The sequence below is a fragment of the Mesoplodon mirus genome (genome assembly GCF_964341445.2).
Source record: "Mesoplodon mirus genome assembly, chromosome: 3".
NCBI classification, from domain to species: Eukaryota; Metazoa; Chordata; class Mammalia; order Artiodactyla; family Ziphiidae; genus Mesoplodon; species Mesoplodon mirus.
The window spans coordinates 139184012-139194917 of NC_138978.1; the positions used below are offsets into that span (position 1 = coordinate 139184012).

Sequence of the window (10906 nt, forward strand, 5' to 3'; positions counted from 1 at the left end):
TACTTGAGAATGGACTTGAGGATATGGGGAGGAGGAAAGGTAAGCTGTGACAAAGCGAAAGAGAGGCATGGACATATATACAGTACCAAACGTAAGGTAGATAGATAGTGGGAACCAGCCACAGAGCACAGGGACATCAGCTCGGTGCTTTGTGACCGCCTGGAGGGGAGGGATGGGGAGGTTGGGAGGGAGGGAGATGCATGAGGAAAGGGATGTGGGAACAGATGTAAATGTATAACTGATTCACTTTGTTATAAAGCAGAAACTAATAAAAAAATTATCTTTGAGCCGAAAAGGAAAAAAAAGAAGTAATCAATAAAAATTATTAATATACTCTCTCAAATAAAAAAAACAAAAAAAGAATTTAGCCATGGAGCAACTAAGCCTGTGCACCAAAAGAACTAAGCCTGTGCTCTAGAGCCCGCAAGTCACAACTACTGAGCCCACGTGCCACAACTATTGAAGCCCATGCACCTAGAGCCCGTGTTCTGGAACAACAGAAGCCACCGAAATGAGAAGCCCGCACACTGCAACGAAGACCCAACACAGCCAAAAAAAAAAAAAAAAAGAATCCAGTAAACATTTGCCTGGGTGGTGATAGGATTTGTTTTCCAGGTTAAATGAGGCTCACTTGGTATAAAATCAATGCACACACTGAAAGTGTACAGTTTATTTATTTTTATATCCATACCCATTCAAGATGCAGTCGTGATGGGAATATTTTCTAGAAAGTTGGCACCAGTAAGAGTGATGTTTAGGGGAACATAAATCAAGGGAAAAACAACACAAAAAGTTCACATACACACACAGAGTCATACCACTCATTTCACATACAGACACACCCAGTCTCATGCACACAAACCTACACCATCTAACCGTAATAAAGCTTCTTCTTGGGACTATAGTAATTGGTCACATTACTTGTAAATCACTTTCTATCACCAGGACTCTACTCTCATTCCCAGCACAAATTTGGAATCAGTTTGTCCTCTACACTAAAACCAGCAAGAATGTCCCATTTTCTCATCTTCAAAGTTCTTCCTCCCCAAGTGACTGATTCCATCATACATATCGGTTTCATGTTCTGTGAAGGTCACCTGCAATTACAGAAGAGAAAACACTATGAGGATAAGATCACAGTGATGCTCAGGTCTTTTGATCATTTGCTGACAGTAGAAAACCTGATAAGAAACAGTGGTCCAGGGAACCCAGCAAGGGTTATCAGAGCAAACCTACACAGGGTGAAAAGCAAGAACTTTGCTGGGAGGATGGAACTTCCAAGTCCATTTAGGTTGGAAATTACAGAATTCTTTTCCTAGAGGAAAAATCGCTGCAGGAGAGAGAGCTCCGTACACTACAGGCTGTAATGGATGCTGTCAATTGTAATGTCCTGTGGAGTCAGGCACCATGGGTTGGTAATAGTCTCTCACTCCACAATCTCCCAACTAAGGGAATTGTATGTATCTGGAAGGAATAACCTCAAATATTCATAACTTAATTCTATTGAAAGAGAAATAAAGCAATATTTCTATCTCAGACCAGAAGAAATCTAGCTTACCTTGGGGATACACGAAGGCTTTTCTTCTGTCCTATCATGGTGCATGTCATCCGCCACATCCTCAGGGAGAGCTGGAGGGACACAGAGTAACTGTCAGGACACTGGTGATGCTGCTCAGGAATTACTCAGGGCCTTTCTTCTCGATGAGGACATGGGGTGGTGTGTATGGATGTGGGAGGTTAGTAAGTGTGGGCTGAGCTGGTGTTGGGCCATCCTCTTTGGGGGATGAAGGAAGGCACAGGACAAGAGGAAGGAATTGAAAACCGAGCTTTGGCTTTCTAGCTAAGGGGAGCCTAATCAGAAGGGAAGGGTCGATCTAAAAAATGGTAAACACTAAAATGCATGCTCTGTTTCAATGACACAGACCCATGACCCAACATGCCTCTTTTGAGCTTCTGCTAAATTGCCACTGTCTCTTGATTTTTCCCAGATCACTCTTTCCCCAGCATCCACAATTCCAGCTACTGCATTTGTCATGTCTTCTATTGTACAATATTTTGTACTTGATTAACAGCAACCTGTATTAAAGGACTGAATTCAATACTAGACAAAATATGCTATATTTATTCACTAATCACTTGTCTTAAAGAAAATCAAATACATAAGATTTGACAAAACTGAAATCCTACCATTTAGATACAGCCACTATCAATCGTATCATATTTTACTCCCAGTCTTTGTTTTCTATAAAATGTATGTATGCGCACTGTGTCAGGGGCTGTCCATACTCTTGGGAGCTGTTCCATAAGTGGGACAATTCATTATGAAGAGGGAGCCCGGACTGAGCACAGCCTGTCTCTAACCCAGCTGTGCAGGAGAAGTGTACAGGCTAACAGTCAGGTTCCACATTGAGTCCTTGGGTGTGGGCTACAGGAATTGACCAATTCTAAAGCTTATGTTAATGTTATCCAATACAATAAAATAGCTCCCTGATTCTTATCTGCTTTTGGCCTTGTTTAAGCAATGACACCAGCACTGACAGATATGACCTGTACTGTATACATGGTGTCTCACACCTCTCAGAATCTGTGAGCTGACCAGGAGAATGCAGGTCTTGAGGTGAATTTCACATTAATGACTGTGCCAAAGTCAACTGATAAGTCCACCCATAGCTGCCCTGGATTCTGTGACCACTAAGGCCACCTGATGGGCAAGGTCTGGACCTTTGGAGATGCTAGGACTTCCAGCCAAAGATATGGATGCAGGGACTCCCTTGCTCCATGACTGAGGATCCCTTGGCTGAGTGGTAAGTGCAGGTCAGGGATACAGAGCACCCACATTGGGACCCACCCCTGGGTTCTCACTTTGGCTTTTCCACTTAGGAGGTCAAGAGCTGAGAACATTTATCTCTGCACCATCTCCTTCTGAGGAAAAGGAATATTAACCAAATCTGGGCAACAGCTGTGTTGAGGGAAGAACAAGGTAGTGTACAGACAGTGTGCAGTGGTGATGAGCTTTGTTGACAGGTGAATTGTGCTGTGTAAGAGGGAAATATCTCCTCAGGAAACACACACACGCTTATGCATGCAGGTTCACAAACACACCACATAGGCTCACACATGGACCCCACCCCAACCCTGATACACACAAACCCACATCATCTAAATGATGCAGTTACTTCCAGGACCATAGAACTTGGGCATGGCTTTTTACTGGGAAATCAGTCTCTAGCTCTACACCCCCAGCCCTCATCCCTGTAGGGACCCTGAATCAGGGTGTCTCTCCAAGCAAAGCCAGCAAAAGAGTCCCACCTTCTTCATCATCTAGATTGTTCCTCAGCACAGGGGTGATCTCTGAATACGTACCGTTTTTGTTTGCTGTCCTATCCACCTGTGATTAGAGAAAAGAAAACAGTGTAAGGATCTCAGCATCCTGTGCTCTGCGGACACAGGTATTTCATCTCTTTTTTTGTCCTCAGAAAACCAAATTGGGAACTGTTGTTGAGTCAATAGCCCCAAAAGAAACCAGAGAAGACAGCTGTGGGAAAGGCTGGAGCTTTGCCTGGAAGATCTCTCAGGTCCAATTTGAGGGGCAAATACAAAAGTCTATTTCAAGGAGGGAAATTTTCTGCTGAGGAAAGTGTGTCTGACTATACAGTTTCTAACTGATGTTGCCATTTTTTAAATGGACTTTTGAGTGAGTTATCTGTTGGGAAAGACCTTCAATCAGCATTCATCCAACCAAGCAAAACTGTATACATCAGCTGTCTTGAACATTGTAGATCTTCATATCTGAAATCAATTGGAAAAGAAAAAAATGAAGCAAACTTTTAATCTCTGATAAATAAGGGGAGCTTACCTTGGAGGTAGAAGGAGCCTCGTCAACTGCCCTCACATAGGGCTGTTCTTCCAACAGGTCCTCAGGGGGCTCTAGGAGGACACAGGGTAAGTGTCAGGACACTGGTGATGCTGCTCAGGAATTACTCAGAGAGCCTCGTTAATGTGGACACAGGGTGGGAGTGTATGGGTGCAGGTGGTTAATGAGTGTGGACTGAGGTGCTGTTGGACAAACCTCCCTGGTGGGTGGAGGAAGGCAAAGGGGAGGAACATTTCAGAAATGAGGAAGAGAACCTTTAGCTTTCTAGCTGTAGGGAACCTAATCAATTTGAAAGTGTCAGTCTGAAAAAGCTTAAACACTAACATTGCACTATGTTTCAGTATAGAGTCCCACGGCCCCTCTGCCCATTTCAAAGTCCCTCCAAATCCCCCTTCTTCTTGAAATGTTACAAGACTCTTTCAGCTTCCTTCTAATCAAATCTGTCGCTCCTTCATTCATCGTCCATTCTGTTGGAATTTTGACTTATTTTATTGTGATGAAATATACATATTTATGCTTTTCATAATTTTTAAGTAGACAGTTCACTAGCATTTCTTACTTTCACAATGCTGTGTAGCCATCAACACAATCTACATCTTAATCTTTTTCATCATTTCAACGTAACCTCTGTACCCATTAAATCATAATCCACCTTACTCCTGCCTCCTGACCTTGGTAATTTCTACTTCCGGTGTCTGTGAGTTTGCCTACACTAGGTTCCTCATACTAGTGGAATCATATAATATTTGTCTTTCTGTGCCTGCCTAATTTCACTAACAATAATATATTTTTTATATTATTTGGATCATTCATTTTGTAGCATAAGTCAATCTTTAATTCCTTTTTATGGTTGAAAATTATTCCATTCTGTGTATATATCACATTTTATTTATCCATTCATCACCTCATGGACTTTGGATTGTTTCTATCTTTTCGCTACTAAGAATAATGCTACTATGAACATTAGTGTACACATTTCTGTATGGCACCATAATGGTGACAAATAATATTGTACATATTTCAAATATCATTGAATATAACAACACAAGGGGTGACTCTTAGGTGAACTACGGACTTTTCATTAGTAAAAATATACTTACATTGTTTCACTAATTGTAACAAATGTACTTCACCTATGCTATATATTATTAATAGCTGAAACTGGAGTGATAGGATACAGGAATTTTCTGTACTGCATGTACAACTTTTATGTCAATATAATCCTGTTCTAAATAATGTCTAATAATTTAAAGAAATCTCAAAACATGGTTTCAGGGAGGGATGTGTTGTTGCTAACGTTCAAAAATCAGCTAAAGTCTAAACCGTAACTAGAGACCATCTTCACTCTTAAACATGAACCAAATGTTGAATTTTAAATGTATGTTTACTTCCATGGTTAAAACAGTACCAGCTGGCTTAGTAAGTTTCAATTTGAACACATGGAATAAAAGAAGAATACTGCTTAATATTTCATAGCTTTTTCTTCAATATGAGGCACTGAATCAACTAGAATAATTATTCTTGAGTGAACCTAATGAAAAATTTTCCACAGTACCTTCAGCTGGGTCATTTATAGGGTGCCCCCTAAAATGTGGCCAGATGCGGAACTTTTTCAGCCAGCCTGGGGTTGATATTCTTGACCTCTGATGAGTGTTATTTCTTCTGGCACTCTGGGAGCAGCATCCTGGGAAATGCATTACAATAGAGACAATTATTGACATCTTGCTGGCAGAAGACAATGGGGAAATTAGCAATAATTTATTCACAGTTCAATCCTTTGGTCCCTTTCCTCACCAGCGGCCCAGCAGAGCCTCCTGAAACAAAGTTGCACTTAGGAAGATATTGCAGTTTGGTATGCAGTGCAAACACCCAACAGACATGTTTTGTGGGCAAATATCTTTATTTAACTGAGAATGTCTAGAAACTCAGCAAACCATTGGGACCATGACTGATGGACTGGATTCAAATCCCGTTTGGAAGAAGCATGTACTTGGGAATGATATGTAGATCCCTCTTTGCCTCAGTTCCCTGTTCTGAGATGTAGAAATGTTAATATGGCCTACATTTAGCATTATGTCATGTGGCCAAAAATGATTGAATACAGGTAAAATGTTTGAAAAATAAAGGACCGGTGCTTCACAAATTCTCTATAAATGTTCAATCCTGAATGATGGCAAGAAGAAGCTGGATATTTCGTAGCTGTTGAAAGGAGAGAAGGGATTTGACGGCTCCAAGTAAAGGGGGATTCAAGCTTACTCTTCAGCTTTTTCATGGGAACAATGCTTTACAGCTCATGGAGAATATCCATTATCATGTCTGACACCCAGCCCTGTTGGGGGTGAAGGGGAGGGCAAAGTGGGGGCTGTAACCCATATGTTATGGTGGAGGGTGTGGAAATTTAGAGAGATAAGTGTCTGTCCAAGAGTCACAACCATGATGAATGATGGATCACGGACAGGACAGACAGAGCCAGTGCCCACCCTGAGATCAATACCTGGGGTAGATCTCTTGGGTCTGTCTTCACTGTATGCAGTGTTTCTTGCCCAGCACACAGAAACAGAGTCGGCACAAGTGATGGAAGACAGACTTTCCACAGGAGAAGGACATTTCGTTTCCTTAGCACAGAATCCGATAGTGAATATTAGCCTCAAAGGAGAAAGGTGGAGTGAATTTCCTCCATCTACTCCTGGAGGCTCCTTCTTTCTCGGACTCCTCCAGAACTGGGTGTGGCATGTGGGTACAAGCATGGGCTCCCTGCAAAAGGAAGGAGGCCTGCCTAGCACTAGGTGCTTCAGGTAAGGGGGGAGGACTCATCCCGAGGCTCTAATAGGAAACACAATGAGGGAAGTGGCAGAGAGATGTATCATAACCATTCAGAATGCTATGAGACCTACTAAGAGATGAGATTTCTTATTAAATTAAGTTGTAATTGACCCAGTAGTAGGGATGCTGAAACCCAGTTGTGTTCATTAAGAATCCAGCCATGGAGCAACTAAGTCCGTGCACCACAACTACAAAGCCTGTGCTCTAGAGCCCGCAAATCACAACTACTGAGCCCACGTGCCACAACTATTGAAGCCCATGAACCTAGAGCCCGTGCTCTGGAACAAGAGAAGCCACCGAAATGAGAAGCCCGTGCACTGCAACGAAGAGCCAACACAGCCAAAAAAAAAAAAAAAGAATCCAGTAAACATTTGCCTGGGTGGTGATAGGATTTGTTTTCCAGGTTAAATGAGGCTCACTTGGTATAAAATCAATGCACACACTGAAAGTGTACAGTTTATTTACTTTTATATCCATACCCATTCATGATGCAGTGGTGATGGGAATATTTTCTAGAAAGTTGGCACCAGTAACAGTGATGTTTAGGGGAACATAAATCAAGGGAAACACAACACAAAAAGTTCACATACACACACAGAGTCATCCCACTCATTTCACATACAGACACACCCAGTCTCATGCACACAAACCTACACCACCTAACCGTAATACAGCTTCTTCCTGGGACTATAGTAATTGGTCACATTACTTGTAAATCACTTTCTATCACCAGGACCCCTACTCTCATTCCCAGCACAAATTTGGAATCAGTTTGCCCTCTACACTAAAACCAGCAAGAATGTCCCACTTTCTCATCTTCCAAGTTCTTCCTCCCCAAGTGACTGATTCCAGAATACATACCGTTTTCACGTTCTGGGAAGGTCACCTGCAATTACAGAAGAGAAAACACTATGAGGATAAGATCACAGTGATGCTCAGGTCTTTTGTTCATTTGCTGACAGTAGAAAACCTGATAAGAAACAGTGGTCCAGGGAACCCAGCAAGGGTTATCAGAGCAAACCTACTCAGGCTGAAAGGCAAGAACTTTGCTAGGAGGATGGAACTTCCAAGTCCATTTAGGTTGGAAATTACAGAATTCTTTGCCTAGAGGAAAAATCGCTGTAGGAGAGAGAACTCTGTACTCTACAGGCTGTAATGGATGCAGTCAATTTTAATGTCCTGTGGAATCAGGCACCATGAGTTGGTAATAGACTCTCACTCCACATTCTCCCAACCAAGGGAATTGTATGTATCTGGAATGAATACCCTCAAATATTCATAACTTAATTCTAATGAAAGAGAAATAAAGAAATATTTCTATCTCAGACCAGAAGAAATCTAGCTTACCTTGGGGATCCACGGAGGCTTTTCTTCTGTCCTATCACGGTGCATGTCAACCGCCACATCCTCAGGGAGAGCTGGAGGGACACAGAGTAACTGTCAGGACACTGGTGATGCGGCTCAGGAATTACTCAGGGGCTTTCTTCTCGATGAGGACATGGGGTGGTGTGTATGGATGTGGGAGGTTAGTAAGTGTGGCGTGAGCTGGTGTTGGGCCATCCTCTTTGGTGGAGGAAGAAAGGCAAAGGACAAGAGGAAGGAAATGAAAACAGAGCTTTGGCTTTCTAGCTAAGGGGAGCCTAATCAGAAGGGAAGGGTCGATCTAAAAAATGGTAAACACTAAAATGCATGCTCTGTTTCAATGACACAGACCCATGACCCATGCTTTGAGCTTCTGCTAAATTGCCACTGTCTCTTGATTTTTCCCAGATCACTCTTTCCCCAGCATCCACAATGCCAGCTACTGCATTTATCATGTCTTCTGTTGTATGATATTTTATACTTGATTAACAGCAACCTCCATTAAAGGACTGAATTCAATCCTAGACAAAATATGCTATATTTATTCACTAATCACTTGTCTTAAAGAAAATCAAATACACAAGATTTGACAAAACTGAAATCCTACCCTTTAGATGCAGCCACTATCAATCGTGTCATATTTTTCTCCCAGTCTTTGTTTTCTATACAATGTACGTATGCCCACTGAGTCAGGGCCTGTCCATACTCTAGGGAGCTGTTCCATAAGTGGGACACTTCGTTATGAAGAGGGAGCCCGGACTGAGCACAGCCTGTCTCTAACCCAGCTGTGCAGCAGAAGTGTACAGGCTAACAGTCAGGTTCCACTTTGAGTCCTTGGGTGTGGGCTACAGGAATTGACCAATGCTAAGGCTTATGGTAATGTTATCCAATACAATAAAATAGCTCCCTGATTCTTATCTGCTTTTGGCCTTGTTTAAGCAATGACACCAGCACTGACAGATATGACCTGTACTGTATACATGGGGTCTCACACCTCTCAGAATCTGTGAGCTGACCAGGAGAATGCAGGTCCTGAGGTGAATTTCACATTAATGACTGTGCCAAAGTCAACTGATAAGCCCACCCATAGCTGCCCTGGATTCTGTGACCACTAAGGCCACCTGATGGGCAAGGTCTGGACCTTTGGAGATGCTAGGACTTCCAGCCAAGGATACGGATGCAGGGACTCCCTTGCTCCATGACTGAGGATCCCTTGGCTGAGTGGTAAGTGCAGGTCAGGGATCCAGAGCACCCACATTGGGACCCACCCCTGGGTTCTCAGTTTGGCTTTTCCACTTAGGAGGTCAAGAGCTTAGAACATTTATCTCTGCACCATCTCCTTCTGAGGAAAAGGAATATTAACCAAATCTGGGCAACAGCTGTGTTGAGGGAAGAACAAGGTTGTGGACAGACAGTGTGCAGTGGTGATGAGCTTTGTTGACAGGTGAATTCTGCTGTGTAAGAGGGAAATATCTCCTCAGGAAACACACACACGCTTATGCATGCAGGTTCACAAACACACCACATAGGCTCACACATGGACCACACCCCAACCCTGATACACACAAACCCACATCATCTAAATGATGCAGTTACTTCCAGGACCATAGAACTTGGGCATGGCTTTTTACTGGGAAATCAGTCTCTAGCTCTACACCCCCAGCCCTCATCCCTGTAGGGACCCTGAATCAGGGTGTCTCTCCAAGCAAAGCCAGCAAGAGAGTCCCACCGTCTTCATCATCTAGATTGTTCCTCAGCAGAGGGGTGATCTCTGAATACGTACCGTTTTTGTTTGCTGTCCTATCCACCTGTGATTAGAGAAGAGAAAACAGTGTAAGGATCTCAGCATCCTGTGCTCTGCGGACACAGGTATTTCATCTCTTTTTTTGTCCTCAGAAAACCAAATTGGGAACTGTTGTTGAGTCAATAGCCCCAAAAGAAACCAGAGAAGACAGCTGTGGGAAAGGCTGGAGCTTTGCCTGGAAGATCTCTCAGGTCCAATTTGAGGGGCAAATACAAAAGTCTATTTCAAGGAGGGAAATTTTCTGCTGAGGAAAGTGTGTCTGACTATACAGTTTCTAACTGATGTTGCCATTTTTTAAATGGACTTTTGAATGAGTTATCTGTTGGGAAAGACCTTCAATCAGCATTCATCCAACCAAGCAAAACTGTATACATCAGCTGTCTTGAACACTGTAGATCTTCATATCTGAAATCAATTGGAAAAGAAAGAAATGAAGCAAACTTTTAATCTCTGATAAATAAGGGGAGCTTACCCTGGAGGTAGAAGGAGCCTCTTCAACTGCCCTCACATAGGGCAGTTCTTCCAACAGGTCCTCAGGGGGCTCTAGGAGGACACAGGGTTAATGTCAGGACACTGGTGATGCTGCTCAGGAATTACTCAGAGAGCCTCGTTAATGTTCACACAGGGTGGGAGTGTATGGATGCAGGTGGTTAATGAGTGTGGACTGAGGTGCTGTTGGACAAACCTCCCTGGTGGGTGGAAGAAGGCAAAGGGGAGGAACATTTCAGAAATGAGGAAGAGAACCTTTAGCTTTCTAGCTGTAGGGAACCTAATCAATTTGAAAGTGTCAGTCTGAAAAAGCTTAAACACTAACATTGCACTATGCTTCAGTATAGAGTCCCACGGCCCCTCTGCCCATTTCAAAGTCCCTCCAAATCCCCCTTCTTCTTGAAATGTTACAAGACTCTTTCAGCTTCCTTCTAATCAAATCTGTCGCTCCTTCATTCATCGTCCATTCTGTTGGATTTTTGACTTATTTTATTGTGATGAAATATACATATTTATGCTTTTCATAATTTTTAAGTAGACAGTTCACTAGCATT

At 42.7% G+C, this 10906-nt stretch overlaps 1 long non-coding RNA gene across 1 annotated transcript; it reads right to left on the minus strand.

Moving 5' to 3' along the window:
• Nucleotides 1–650: 650 nt before the first annotated feature.
• LOC309800381 lies at nt 651–3913 on the minus strand. The gene is made up of 4 exons (XR_014293448.1): nt 3857–3913; nt 3364–3388; nt 1559–1629; nt 651–1097 (listed from the first exon to the last, which is right to left on the minus strand). It is a non-coding gene; the product is annotated as an uncharacterized lncRNA (long non-coding RNA).
• Between the last annotated feature and the right edge of the window lie 6993 nt (nt 3914–10906).